The sequence below is a fragment of the Colobus angolensis genome, unplaced genomic scaffold (genome assembly GCF_000951035.1).
Source record: "Colobus angolensis palliatus isolate OR3802 unplaced genomic scaffold, Cang.pa_1.0 Scaffold49, whole genome shotgun sequence".
NCBI classification, from domain to species: domain Eukaryota; kingdom Metazoa; phylum Chordata; class Mammalia; order Primates; family Cercopithecidae; genus Colobus; species Colobus angolensis.
The window spans coordinates 1,467,184-1,482,486 of record NW_012118376.1 but is presented as its reverse complement, the minus strand read 5'-3'; the positions used below and the strand labels follow the sequence as shown (position 1 = coordinate 1,482,486).

Genomic DNA, 15,303 nt, shown 5'->3' with positions numbered 1-15,303 from the left:
GTCGTTAGATGGAGTCTCGCTCTGTGGCCCAAGCTGGAGTGCTGTGGTGCAGTTTCAGCTCACTGCAACCTCCACCTCCCAGGTTCAAGCAGTTTTCTTGCTTCAGCCTCCCGAGTAGCTGGGATTACAGGCACACGCCACCATGCCTGGCTAAATTTTGTGTCTTTAGTAGAGATGGGGTTTCACTGTTGGCCAGCCTGGTCTTGAACTCCTTACTTCGTGATCTGCCAGCCGTGGCCTCCCAAAATGCTGGGATTACAGGCTTGAGCCACCGCTGCCGGCCAAGTTTTTCAAATAAGAGAGTTAGTTATGCAGATATCATAGAGACGGGGTTTCACCGTGTTAGCCAGGATGGTCTCAATCTCCTGACCTCGTGATCCGCCCGTCTCGGCTGCCCAAAGTGCTGGGATTACAGGCTTGAGCCACCGCTGCCAGCCAAGATTTTCAAATAAGAGAGTTAGTTATGCAGATATCATGGGGAGCAAAGTGGGGCAGGGAGGATAAGCACTCAGGTGAAAGAATATAAGCAGGTCAAATAACTCTAAAGGTTTTTGGTGTTAACTCTGAATAAATAAAGAACTGCAGGTTTTGAACAGAGGAGAGTCATGATCTATTATTTAACAGGATCATTCTGGCTGCTACATTCAGAATATACTGTAGGAACTTCCATATCTGTCCACGACACTGTAGCTTATAAAAAACTAAACCTGACACATAAAATAACTATAAAAGCTGAAATACATACATACACACACACATATATGTGTGTATATGTGTGCATATACATATACACACACACATATATGTGTGTATATGTGTGCATATACATATACACACACACAAGTACTCTTAAGGGGCCATGATCCTTGAAAGAAGAGAAGCACAAAAAGTGAGCTCCTAGGCCAGGACAAGTGGCTCACACCTATTAATACAATCCCAGCAGTTTGGGAGGCCAAGGCTAGTGGATAGCTTGAGCTCCAGAGTTTGAGACCAGCCTGGGCAACATGATGAAATCCCATCTCTACTAAAAATACAAAAAAGAGCCAGGTATGGTGGCATACGCCTGTAATCCCAGCTGCTCAGAAGACACAATGGGAGAATCCTGAGCACAAGAGGGTGAGGCTGCAATGAACCGTGATGATGCCACTGCTCTGCCGCCTGGGTAACAGAGTAAGACTCTGTCTCTCTCAAGGGAAAAAAATTTAAAAAAAGAGAGCTCCTTTTTCACACCAGCTTTTTCCCCCAGTACATTTCCCAAATTGCCATGTGGGAGAATAGAACTCAAGGAGAAGTCACAGTCTTAATAACTTGAGAAGACAAATGTTGAAGTCCAGGGCTGCCAGAGTGACTGAGACTTGAAGGACAAAATTACAGAGGAGGGAACCAGAGACAAGGTACAGAAAAATCTGTGTGCAAAATGCTGGCTACAATTCTTAAGGCAAGATTCCAGGAAACACAGCAAAAAACAGCAGCTGGGAAGTGAAATACCTAAGCAGAGATTTCAGCAACCACACACTATTGGGAAGAGAAGCTAGAAATCAAGTCTGTCCTCAGAAGAGAGGCTTTGGTGAGTGCCCTGGACTTTCTATTAAGATTACTGAAGGGCCACACGGAGTGCTAAGGAAGATGCCAGAGGAGTGTAAGAAGTTCCATAAACAAGACCTTAAGAAGTCTAAAACTGAGCTTTGACAAGAACAGAATGATCTGCTCACATTCTATTTGCTCGGCTGGAAAAAAAAACAAAAACAAAAACCCAGCCCTGTATGGAAGAAGCTATCACCCAAAGCTTCAACAATCATTTTTATCCTAAATACTTAGTATCTGATCAAAACTTACGAGACATACTAAAAACAGGAAGAAATTACCCCCACCCAAAAAAGAAAAAAATAAATAAATAAAACAGGAGCCGATCCATGAGTGATTCAGATACCAGTTATCACACAGGGATTTTAAAATAATGACAACTAATATGGTCAGGAAAATGTAGAAAAGACGGACAAAACAGATGAAACAATACAGAAATCAACAAGAAGTAGAATCCATACAAAACAATCAAATGGACATTCAGAACTGGAAAATACAGTATCTGAAATTAAGAACTCATTAGATAGGTATAATGGCAGACTGGAAACAGGAGAGAAAAAGGATTATTGAACTTCTAGGCAGGTCAAGAGAAAATATACAAATTGAAGCATAGAGAAATAAAAGAATGGAAAAAACAGAACAGAGCATCAGAGGCATATGAGATAAAGTTAAAATTTCTAACATACCTTTAATTAGAGTCCCAAAGAGAAAAGAGAGAGTATGAAACAAAAGCAGTATTTCAAGAGATAATGGTTAAGAATTGTTCTGAACCTATGAAAGACATAAACCCACATATTTTTAAATCTTAGAAAAAAAGGACAAACATAAAACTACACCAGGTACAGCATAGTCAAACTGCTGAAAACAAGAAACAATGAGAAAAATATTAAAAGTATCCAGAGGCTGAGCAACGTGGATCATGCCTATAATCGAGCACTTTGGGAGGCCAAGGCAAGAGGATTGCTTAAGGCCAGGAGTTTGAGACCGGCCTGGGCACAACATAGTGAGACCTAGTCTCTACAAAAAATATATTTTTTAAAAAATTAGCTGGGCATGATGGTGTGCACCTATAGTCCTAGCTACTCAGAAGGCTGAGGCAGGAGGATTGTTTGAGCCCAGGAGTTCAAGGCTGCAGTGAGCTATAATTACACCACTGCACTCAGCCTGGGTGAGACCCTATCTCTTTTTTTTTGAAGCATCCAGAAAATTACCTTGAGACAGGAGTCAACAAACGTAAAGGGCCAGAGAGTAAATATTTTAAGTTTTACCAGCCATACCATCTCTGATGTAACTACTCAACTCTGCTATTGTACAATGAAAGCATCTATAGATAATACATAAACAAATGGACATGGTTGTGTTCTAATAAAACTTTATGTACATAAACAGATGGGTGGTTTGCTGACCCCTACCTTAAAAGGAGTAACATTTCAACAGACATTATAAAGGCCAAAAGACATCAGAATGACATATTTTAAGGGCTGGAAGAGAAAAGAATGCCCACATAGAATTCTATACCCAGGATATTAAAAATATCCTTTATTTCACTAAAGGTGAAATAAAGTGGTTTTCAAACAAATAAAAGCTGAAAATCTGCTGCCTGGACATAGTGTATCATTTCAAAAGGAAAATAATTTTACATTTATATGCAATTTATATGGATACTAAATTTGCAGTTTCCATATATAAAGCAAATGCTGAAGACTAATGGAAGAAAAACACACATCCATAATCATGATTGGCAATTTTTTTTTTTTTTTTTTAGACAGAGTCTTGCTCTGTCACCAGGCTGGAGTACAGTGGCACAATCTCAGCTCACTGCAACCTCTGCCTCCCGGGTTCAAGCAATTCCCCTGCCTCAGCCTCCCAAGTAGCTGGGATTACAGGCACGCACCACCACGCCCAGCTAATTTTTTGTATTTTAGTAGAGACAGGTTTCACATGTTGGCCAACATATCCAGGCCTCGATATCCTGACCTCGTGATCCACCCACCTCGGCCTCCCAAAGTGCTGGGATAACAGGCATGAGCCACCGTGCCTGGCCATGGTTGGCACTTTTAACACACCTCTCAGTAATTAGCAGAACAAGCAGACGAAAAATTCAACAAAGGTGTACAAAATTCGAACAACACAATTAAACAACTTAAACTTACAAGCATAGAACAGTATATCCAACAACTGCAGAATAAACATTCTTTTCAATTGTACATAGGACATTTACCAAAACAGACTATATGCTGGATAAGGTTTCAGGAAATTTGAAAGGTATAAGAATCAGAGTATGCGGAATCTAAATAGAAACCAATAATTAAAAAATAAAATAAAAACTAAAAAGAGCTCACATATTGGTAATTTTTTTTTTTGAGACAGGGTCTCACTCTACTGCCCAGGCTGGAGTGGAGTGGTATGATCACAGCTCACTGCAGCCTCAAACTCCTAAGCTCACGAGATCCTCCCACCTCAGCCTCCCAAGTAGCTGGGACTACAGGGATGTACTACCTTGCCTAGCTAATTTTTTTTATTTTTTGTAGAGATAGGGTCTCCCTATGTTGTCCAGGCTGATCTTGAACTTCTGAGCTCAAGCAATCCTCCCACCTCAGCCTCACAAAATGCTGGGATTGCAAGTGTGTGAGTTATCATGCTAGCCTGCAACATACTTTGTGAATTGACAAAGTCCAAAATTTCATAACTTGTGGGACGCAGCTAAAGCAATATTTAGAACCAAATTTAGGCTGGGGGAGGTGACTCATGCCTGTAATCCCAGTATTTTGGGAGACCAAGGTAGCAGGATTGCTTGAGCTCAGCAGTTCAAGACCAGCCTAGGCAACATAACAAGACACTACCTCCACCAAAAAATCCAAAAAGTAGTTGGACTTGGTGGCACATACCTGTAGTCCTAGTTACTCAAGAGGCTGAGGTGGGAGGATTGCTTGAGTCCAGGAGTTCAAGACCAGCTCAGGCAACACAGCAAGACCCTTTCACCACAAAAAAATCAAAAAATTAGTCAGGCATGGTGGCATGTGCCTTTAGTGCCAGCTACTCAGGAGGCTGAGGTAGGAGGCCCACTTGAGTTTGGGAAGCTGAGGTAGCAGTGAGTCAAGATCGTACCATTTCACTTCAACATGAGTGACAGAGCAAAACCCTGTCCCTGAGGAAAAAAAAAAAAAAGAAGCAAATTTATATTTCTAATTGCAATACAAAATCAGAAAGATTAAAAATCAATGATCTAAGTTTCCATCTCAGAAAGGTAGAAAAAAAAAAAACAGTATATTGAACTCAAAGTAACAAAATAACAAAGATACAAAAAGAATTTAATAAGAGACTAACATGTTTTGCATTTATAGTATATTATTAACTTATTTAGCTACCTGGTATTATTTTCTGAAGCTTATATCTTATGTTAACATCACAAAGCCTCTATGAAACAAAACTACAATAGAGAAAAATCAACAAAACTAAAAGCTGATGTCTATTTCAAATAGGTTGTCATGAAGACTTCATAAAATCATAAAGCACTTATCACTGGGCCTAGCACATTTATTTATCCAACACCCATTATATGCCAGAAGCTGCTCTAAGTATTGGAGTCCCTGATATTGTAGGACTTCAATTTTAACAAACAAGGAATTGGTGGGAGGGAGTTTAAGGGGAATGACAGGAAAAAAGGAGAAGGGAGGGAAGGAAAGAGGGAGAGAGGGAGGCAGAGAAGGAAGAAAACAGGGAGGAAGAAAAACATAAAGATCAGGTAAGTAGTACACAATTAAAATAAGGAATGCAATAAAGTAAGACTGGGTGATCACAAAAGACCTCCGTGGATAAGTGATCTGAGGTCTCAAAGTACAAGGAGACAACCAAAGAAATTATACAAGATAACAGGGCAAGAACAAGCATCGCTATAAAGAACCCAAAAGAAGATCTATGAAGGGCCTCTAAACGTAGGCTGAAGCAGATTACATTCCTTACCAATCCATAACAGATACACAATAAACGTTAGTTGAAAAAACAAATGAAAGCAGGTTATATACTAAACTTGTTTCTTAGAAACATACAGAAAAACTCTTTCACTGTAAAGTCTCAAAAGGATCCATGATCCCAATAAAAGTTAAAAGCCAAGCATATATCTTCCATGTCTTCATATCATTCACATGCGGATTAAAAGCCATGATGTCATACATACATCACAGGATATCTTCATATTTGCCATGACCTTTATCAATGCCCTCAGCTACTTGGTCTCTTGGTAGGCAGCAGGAAGTATGTTTTACCTTTGCTCAGGAGATTACGAATGTCTTCTAGAATGTGACTCTTCAGTAATATATTTGTCAATGTTTCCTTTTATTGCTTCTGAGACTTCCCCAATCTTAATCTTCTATACGAAGTGGCGTTTTTGGTTTACAGTGCTTTTAAACAGTGAAAAGGAACTTTCTGCCTGTCACAAATTTTATGCCTCAACATACACAAACTCAACTATGTCAGTGGCTCTATGAGATTTCCTGTAAAACTTTTTTCCTAAAAATAGATAAATTCACACAGGTATGCAAAAACTTATGTTGAAATATTGTTTATGTATGATGAAAAGTGAAATCAATCAAATGCCCCTCCAAAAGGGGACTAATTAATTATGAGGAACTATGTATTACACAGAGGTTTAGAACAGGGGTCCCCAATCCCCAGGCCACAGACTATTACCCATCTGAGGCCTGTTAGAAACCAGGATGCCACATAGCAGGCAAGTGGCAGATGAGGAGTATTACTGCCTGAGCTCCGCCTCCAGTCAGATCAGCAATGGCATTAGATTCTCACAGGAGTGCAAACCCTCTTGTAAACTGTGCATGCGAGGGATTCTAGGTTGCAAGCTCCTTATGAGAATCTAATGCCTGATCTAAGGTGGAACAATATCATCCCCAAACCAACCCCCACTCCTTTCCGTGGAAAAACTGTTTTCCATGAAACAGGTCCCTGGGGACTGCTGGTTTGGGGATTGCTTGTTTAAAAGATTAAAATAGTATTATATGTTGATACGGAAAGATCTTTAAAATACACCAGGTGAAAAGCAAGATACATAGAGAATAGTATACATAGGATCATTTAGTTTTTTAAAAAATTTTCTGAAAGGATACATAAGAACTTGTTCTTTGTAGTTACACATGAATGGGAGGTATGCGATACGGGATTGGAAGTTATATCCTTTCCACATCATTGACTGATTTACCACTAACATGTCTCGCGTTTAACATGTTATTAACTTACTGAGTTGCATGGTAGTGGTATTATTTTCTGAAGCTTATAACACTGTCTTATTTTAGTATCACAAAGTCTCTATGAAGTGTGTGTAGCTATTATTGTTCCCACTTAATAGATAAGCAAACCAAGGCTCAGAATATATAAAGGTAACATAAGTACAAGATTACACAACATGTGAGAAATTCTAAAATCACGTGCCTTTTATGTACATCATCATAAAACCAGGGAATGGCAAAGCAAGGAATTAAATTTCAATCTTGTTTTGAAATTCAATATTCTTCCCATTCACAATACTGCACTGTCAATTTCTGCTATAAAGCTGACTATATTAAGAATATATTTCAGACCGGGCACGGTGGCTCAAGCCTGTAATCCCAGCACTTTGGGAGGCCGAGACGGGCGGATCACGAGGTCAGGAAATCGAGACCATCCTGACTAACGTGGTGAAACCCCGTCTCTACTAAAAAAAACACAAAAAACTAGCCGGGCGAGGTGGCGGGCGCCTGTAGTCCCAGCTACTCGCAAGGCTGAGGCAGGAGAATGGCGTAAAGCCGGGAGGCAGAGTTTGCAGTGAGCTGAGATCCAGCCACTGCACTCTAGCCTGGGCGACAGAGCGAGACTCCGTCGCAAAAAAAAAAAAAAGAATATATTTCAAGAACTATAAAGCAATACCTTATAAAAGTATAAAATTCATAACCTGGAGTGTCATTCCCCTTTCTACTTAATCTATAATCACAACAATAATTTTTCTTTTAAACTCAAAATTTTTATGAAAAGAAAACTGATCACTAGAACCATAGTAAACACTGATCCTAATTATTCTCAATGGTAGTCTAAAACATCTGTGATACACTTCTGTATAAGTCAAAATAAATTTTATTTTCACTGACATTACTTTGACTGTATTTGGTTAACATTATCTCATGTAGATTCATCAGCTCAAAATTAATCAGTATCACAGAATAGTGTATTCCGTCCAAACAATTCATCTTTGTTGGCTCACATGGCTCACTGCTATTGGCATGCCACAGTAATAATAGGCATGGTGCCACAGTAACAGATGGGCATACACACAAACATGCCAAAGAATCCGTTTGTGCATCAAGTTTGAATATTAGTATTAGATTTTCCTCCAAGAAAGTCATAAACTATTGTAGAGGAAATATAACTTTTCTACAACTTTATTAATAAGATATGCCAACTCAAAGCTAGATTAATTTTTAAATTCTTTAAAAAACAACAACAACAACTTTCCAGGGCCACAGAAGGCAAGTTTTCCATCTGATGAGTTTGGATCAGCATTCTGTATAGGGAATTCAGGAAACCAATATTCAATCTCTACCTTAGATAAGCTTTGTCCCTGAAGCACTTGGAAATCTCAGTTAAAAAAATTAGTTTTTAAAAAGTCACAGGGCAGTATTACAGATGAAACAGTTCTAGATATCTGTAGCACAACAATGTGAATATACTTAACACTACTGAACTGTATACTCAAAAATAGTTAAGATAGTAAATTTAATGTTATGTGTTTTTTACCACAATGTTTTTTAAGTCATATGGTCCCACCAAGTTTCCTGATGAAGGCTACGTAGAACCAGAAACAGAAAAAACAGTCCTACAAATTCGTACTTGACAGGAATAGAATCTAAAAGTGCAAATCACTTAAGTTTCATGTGATTATTTTAAAGTGTGCTATCACTGAAAAACAATTATCGGCCAGGCACACTGGCTTGTGCCTGTAATCCTAGCACTTTGGGAGGCCAAGGCAGGTGGATTACCTGAGGTCGGGAGCTCGAGACCAGCCTGACCAACATGGCAAAACCCTATCTCTACTAAAAATACAAAATTAGCCGGGCATGGTGGTGCATGCCTATAATCCCAGCTACTCGGGAAGCTGAGGCAAGAGAATCGCTTGAACCCAGGAGGTGGAGGTTGCAGTGGACCAAGATCACGCCACTGCACTCCAGCCTGAGCAACAAGACTAAAACTCCATCTCAAAAAAAAAAAAAAAAAATCATCTATTGTTAATTATTCCATTATAATTTATTTTTAAAACACTAACTGATTTCCATGTGTTGTTTTACATTTTTGAAACATAAACATATCCTATTGACCAAACTATACTGAAACTTATATAGTTTTGCTACATGAATGAAAAACAGTTTTACAATACTAAGAATGCTAAGAACAAAATCATTTGTAGTCACTATCATCCAAAATTACTTAAGTAATATACAAAGTATCAAAATAGATGGGACTCTGTGTGTATGTGTGTGCGTATGTGCTTACACACACACAAAAAAACCCTGCCTTTCAGGCACTTAACCACATATTCTCTTTAAAAAAAAAAAAAAGCTACTGGACTTTGAGCAAACCAATGTTTTTCTTAATGTTGATATTGTCAAATAAGCAGAAGCTATTCATAAGAACTACATGTTTCTAACTTTATTTAATTTCTTATAATTAACATTATAGAAATGTTAACATTAGCATTTCTATAATACGTAATGTTAAATATGAGTTGCCTATTTTGATATTATTAAAGTATCTGTAAAATTCTTATTGTCTCTAAAGGTAGTAAGCCCTAACATTCAGAAGGGTGTCCTAGACTTCTGGATTTTAGGGACCAGGTAAAATTTCAACAAATATTCTAGCTAGTAACACAGGGTTGCCCACTTTTACTTTGCCAGATAAAAGTACAGTTATGCACAACATAACAACACTTCAGTCAATGACAGACCACATAGAGGATGGTGGTTCCATACAGTTATAATACTCCATTCTCACTGTACTCTTCCTATGCATAAATATGTTTAGATACAGGAATACCACCGTGTTACAATTACAATACTTATCATCATGTTACAATTATGGTATGGAGTACAGTAAACACCCTTACGGGTTTATAGCCTAGGAGCAATAGCCTATACCATGTAGCCTCACTGTTTAGTAGGCTGTATCATCCAGGTTTGTGTAAGTACATTCTACCATGCTTACACAAGGAAGAAATCTGCTAACAACACATTTCTCAGAATGTATCTGCATCATTCCGTGATGTAGGAGTGTATAACAAAAACTACCCTCTATTATCACCAGTATTTCATAACAGAACATAGGAAGGATGTTTGCATTCCTCTGATTATTAGCACAGTAGCCAACTGTATTCCTTTTATAGTAAAAACTGCTCACATTATTTTGGGTTAATGTACTTCAGATACTATGTTTTCATTTTTTTTTATTTCTAAGTATTTTCATATTGACCTTTTCAATAACCACACACATCTCAAGAATAGAGCTTTGACAGAATTTATAATGAAAAGTGCAATTATTTAATTGTAGGCAACTATATATTGCTCTCATCTCAATACATTCTCAACTATGTCTACAGCTCTGCCCCTCTTAATTACAGTTCAACATCACCAATGTGCTTCCCACTTTCCAAATGTCCTTTCAGCCACTCATTTCAGTCAGAATGTTCTTCCACTCAGGCTTGAAATCTTGAAGTATTGATTGTTCCCCCTCTCCTCACCCAAATCTAGTGGGTAACTCAGTCCTACATATAAATCCCTCTTTCATAATTTACTTTTCTTCCTCTTCATGCCCACCTAACAGAGTCCAAACCATCACTACATTGCTCATAGACTTTTCTTTTTCTCTCTTTTTTTTTCCTTTCTTTTTGAGATGGAGTCTTGCTCCATCACCCAGGCTAGAGTGCACTGGTGCGGTCTTGGCTCACTGCAACCTCCACCTCCCAGGTTCAAGCAATTCGCCTGCCTCAACCTCCTGAGTAGCTGGGACTACAAGCATGTGATGCCCGGCTAATTTCCGTATTTTTAGTAGTGATGGGGTTTCACCATGTTGGCCAGGCTGGTCTCAAACTCCTGACTTCAGGTGACCCACCCATCTTGGCCTCCCAAAGTGTTGGGATTACAGGCTTGAGCCACCGCACCTGGCCCCTCATAGACTTTTCTAACAAGACTTTCCCTCTATCTCCAATTTCCTCTATTTCCTCTATGGTTCCTCTATCTCCAACTTCTTTCCTACGATCTATTCTCTATACAATGTCATGTTAATCTTCCCAAAACACCACTGCAATACTCATTTGTAATAATCAACTCTTGTTCTTAGAAGTTTAAGTCCAATTTTCTTCACATACTAACGACTACCTCTCAAATCTCATTGCTCCTCCTCTTTCTGCAAACTGGTTCACTCACTGTTTCAGAATATTTTACGTTTATTCTTGGTTGTTCCCTGGGAAGAGTACTCTGCATCCTTTTTTAATCCTTGTGTCAAGGCCTAAATCCAAGTCTACCTTTTCCAGCAGCTTAAGCCTTCAATGATTATTCCCTCCTTCAAAATCCTATAGCACTCCTTATTCCATTTGACACAATGCAAGTATTAACACATTTTTTATGTTAATATTCTGATGGCTCAACTAAAGAAAAAGTTTATGAAAGTGCTCCACAAACTGAGACATGGACACCTGACCCATAGAAAACTGTTTTCAAAGAACAAATACAGAAGTCCAGGAGGTCCAAAGTCAGGGAAGCATGAGGGAAGAGCCCCCATAAGCCCAGAAAACATGGGAAATAGTTCTCTGTTTGGGAAAGTAAGCAACTCTCAGGCAATCACACACCCTGGATTATGCTGAGGACTCAAAAAGAGGGGAAATACTAAAAGTAGGTGGGCATGGTGTCCTATAAAAATTGAAAGTGTGATCCATACAGAGTGAACCTAAGAGTATTTGGATGGGAGAGTAATCGGATACAAAGTTAGATGGCGTGAAGAGGCCACCCACATAAGAAAACATTTACAGCTAATGTGATTCTGATAAATCCAAATCCAGAAATGGTTTCTGGTTAAATAACTGGGACCCATATCCATAACACTAGTCTGTGAACAGAAGAGTTTTAAATGCATTTAGTGCAAATAACTGAGCCAATAGTGGCTTGGGTTAGGTGGGCCCTGGAGAGCTCTAGAGAATGGGATTAACGAAGGGAGAAAAGGAGCCCCTAAGTGTAGGAAAAACGTGGTTTTGAACAGACAGAATTTAGCTTTGATTCTACCGTCAATGTTCAGTAGGCAGGACAGAAAACAGGATTAGAACGTTAAGAAAGACCAGTGGGGACTTATAAGTTCTTGAGGCATATGGAGAGAATGCCAGAAAATCATAGAAAATAAAAGTACTATATAAATGTAAGATATTATTGGGCCAGGTGCAGTGGCTCACGCCTGTAATCCCAGCACTTTGGGAGGTCGAGGTGGATGGATCACAAGGTCAGGAGATCAAGACCATCCTGGCTAACATGATGAAACCCCATCTCTACTAAAAAATATAAAAAATTAGCCGGGCATGGTGGTGGGCACCTGTAGTCCCAGCTACTTGGGAGGCTGAGGCAGGAGAATGGTGTGAACCCGGGAGGCGGAGCTTGCAGTGAGCCGAGATCGCACCACTGTACTCCAGCCTGGGTGACAGAGCAAGACTCTGTCTCAAAAAATAAAAAGTAAACAAATATATATATATATATGTATGGTATTATTGTTATTATTACAATTATAATGCTGGTTTGTATCTCCCACACCAAGAACAAAGGCTACACAGAGTAGCCACTTAATATGTTTGACAATTATGGAGATGGTGGTATGGAAGTGGCAGCGATAAATGAAAAAATTAACTGTTCTTGTCTCCAACAATTACCTAGGCATATTTATTTATGTCCTGTCCTGTTCCCCACCTTTAAGGGGGTTTGGGGCAGTCAACTATTTATAACGTAGAGTGAGACTGTAAAATTTTAAAGGGGAAAAGGAAAAAAATTAAAAAGAAGCAAAGATAAGGTAAATACCCAAACGCATGCAACAAAGTTCTATATACTTGCTAGTTGCAGGTCATAAAGTTTCCTCTAAGTTTTCTAGCAGCTACAGTGTAAAGGAATAGGAGAGAGGAGAAAATAGGGATTTATTTAATGGGTACAGAGTTTCAGTGGTGCAGTATAAAAAGAGTTCTGGAGAGGGATGGTGGTAACAATTGCCTAACAATATGAATATATTTAATGCCACTGAACTGTGCACTTAACAATGGTTAGGTTGCTTGATATCTTGTCAAATAGGAGAAAAAATGGTTAGGATGATAAAGTTTTCAGGTGTATTTTACCATAATTAAAAATAAAATAAAGAAACTAAAAGAAAAAAAAAGCTCCTTAGACTCCATGTCTCCCTGTAAGAACCATCCTTTCTCCACCTGAAAGCCAAAGTTTTTCAGAGAAGTTATCTTCTTTCACTCACTTCTCGCCCATCCACCAATCCACTGCCATCTGACTTCCACACTCAACATCCCTTGACACTGCTGTCACCACCACCAAGGTCACCAACAACTGCCTTATCACCAAACGGCCATACCATTTTACTTGATTCCACAGCAGCAGCTGGCACTGCTGACAACTTAGCCCCTCCTCTTTTTATTTCTGTTAAAGCAAAACATACATAAGCCTGTCTTCTTTTAGGAAAAACAAGAAATAGGCTGCTTCTTCAAGAACAGCTTCAAAGCCATAGGATACAAAAGAAGACTGAAAATTTAAAAAAAAAAAAAGTTTAAAACAAATACACTGTTTACTCCCTTATACTATAATCATTGTTCCCAAATCCTTGATAATCACACAGAAGAATTACTTAGTGCTTATTAATTTCATGTATCTTTATGTGGTGCACATTAAAGGCACTTTGTATTAGGCTGGTGCAAAAGTAATAGAGGTTTCTGCCATTAAAAGTAAATATATTTAGTTGTTTCCAACACTTGTGAAATAGAATTCAGAAAAACTGAAGTTTGATGAAAATTTGAAAATTAAAAACAAAGCAATGGTTAATGTGAAAATTAACAATAATTCTAAAATTATAATAGCTTAAAAAAAGTACATTGTATTAAAAATAAAACAGGCCAGGCATGGTAGCTCTGCCTATACTCCTAGCACTTTGGGAGGCTGAGGCAGGAGGATGGCTTGAGCCCAGGAGTTCAAGACCAGCGTGGGCAACACAGTAAGACTCTGTCTCTGCCAAAAAAAAAAAAAGATAGGCATGGTGATACATGTCTGCAGTCCCAGCTACTCAGAAGGCTGAGGCAGGAGGATCGCTTGCGCCCAGGAGTAAGACATGATAGGGTCACTGCACTCCAGCTTGGGGCACAGAAAGAGATTGTGTCTCTTAAAATCAAAAAACAAAAATGAAAAAAAAAAAACTTTAAATGACTTTAATGGTGTTATAATGGTAATTATAATTACTATGTTTATTATGTACCAGGCACTATTTATATATGTTAAATCTTTTAATCCTCACAACGAGTCAATGAGTGTAGGTACATTATCATCCTCATCCCCATTTTACAGATAAGAAAACCAAGGGCAGAGAGTTGTAAAATAATCTGTCCAAGTACCACTTATTAACTCTGTGCCACATTTTCACATCCATGAGTAGTTCCAGAGTGGGTGTGTCTAACCATCACACCACACTGTATCAACAAACCACACAATAAACTATTTATCTGCCATCTTCCTCCTAAAGAAGTAGGAAGTAAGTTTCGCCCTTTCCTTACACCTTAAACACAATTCAAAAACTTAAACAATCAACTTTCATGGTTTCCCCAAACTGAATTCTCCAATTCTTAGTTTTCTAAGTAAGTTCCAATTCTCTTACTCTCTTTAATGTAGACTTTACTAAGATTCCTCACTGGCCTTCTCCTCACATGCCGCACACACACTTGCCACTCAACAGCTCCAACTACAATGTCATCAACTAATGACTCCTAAATCTACATCACCAGCCCAGGTATCTGTCCTGAATACCTTATCTATCTATCTAACTGCTCAATGAATGCCAAACTATCAATTCAAATTCAGCAGATCCAAAATGGACCTCAACAGGTTCCCTCCTCACTCCAAACTTACTCTATCCATCCGTGTTTCTAGTATCACAGAATTCTAGCATCATTCACATACTTGTCCAGTACAAAAACACTGGTGTAGCCAATGTGATCTTTTTAAAAAAATAAATCGTTTTATGTTGCTCCTATACTTTAGCACTCCTTAGTGTGCAAACCTTCATGATAAAATCCAAATTTCTGAGCATGGTATGCAAAACTCTTCATAATACAGACTCTGATTACCTCCTAACCATCTTTCATCAGTCAGTCCCTCATTTCCTGCCAACTATGTGCTCTCGCCATACTGAATTGTTTCCTGTTCCCTAAGTAAGCCATAAATCCTTGCCTCTAAACCAGCAGTATCCAATAGAATGTTCTGTGATAACAGAAATAATCACTTATCTGCATTAACCAATATAGTAACTGCTACCTACATCACATACATGAAGTGTGGCTAGAGTGGCTGAGAAACTGAATTTTTTAATTAAATTAAATTTAAATAGCTACTTCTGGCTAGTGGCTACCATATTGAACATTACAGCGCTAAACCTAGGTATATGCTATTC

General features: G+C 38.6%; 1 protein-coding gene across 2 annotated transcripts in view; it reads right to left on the bottom strand.

Annotated features, from left to right (window-relative positions):
* The window catches only part of AP3B1 (adaptor-related protein complex 3, beta 1 subunit), a 318,221-nt gene that overhangs the window by 292,969 nt on the left and 9,949 nt on the right, over positions 1–15,303 (bottom strand). The window lies entirely within an intron of this gene.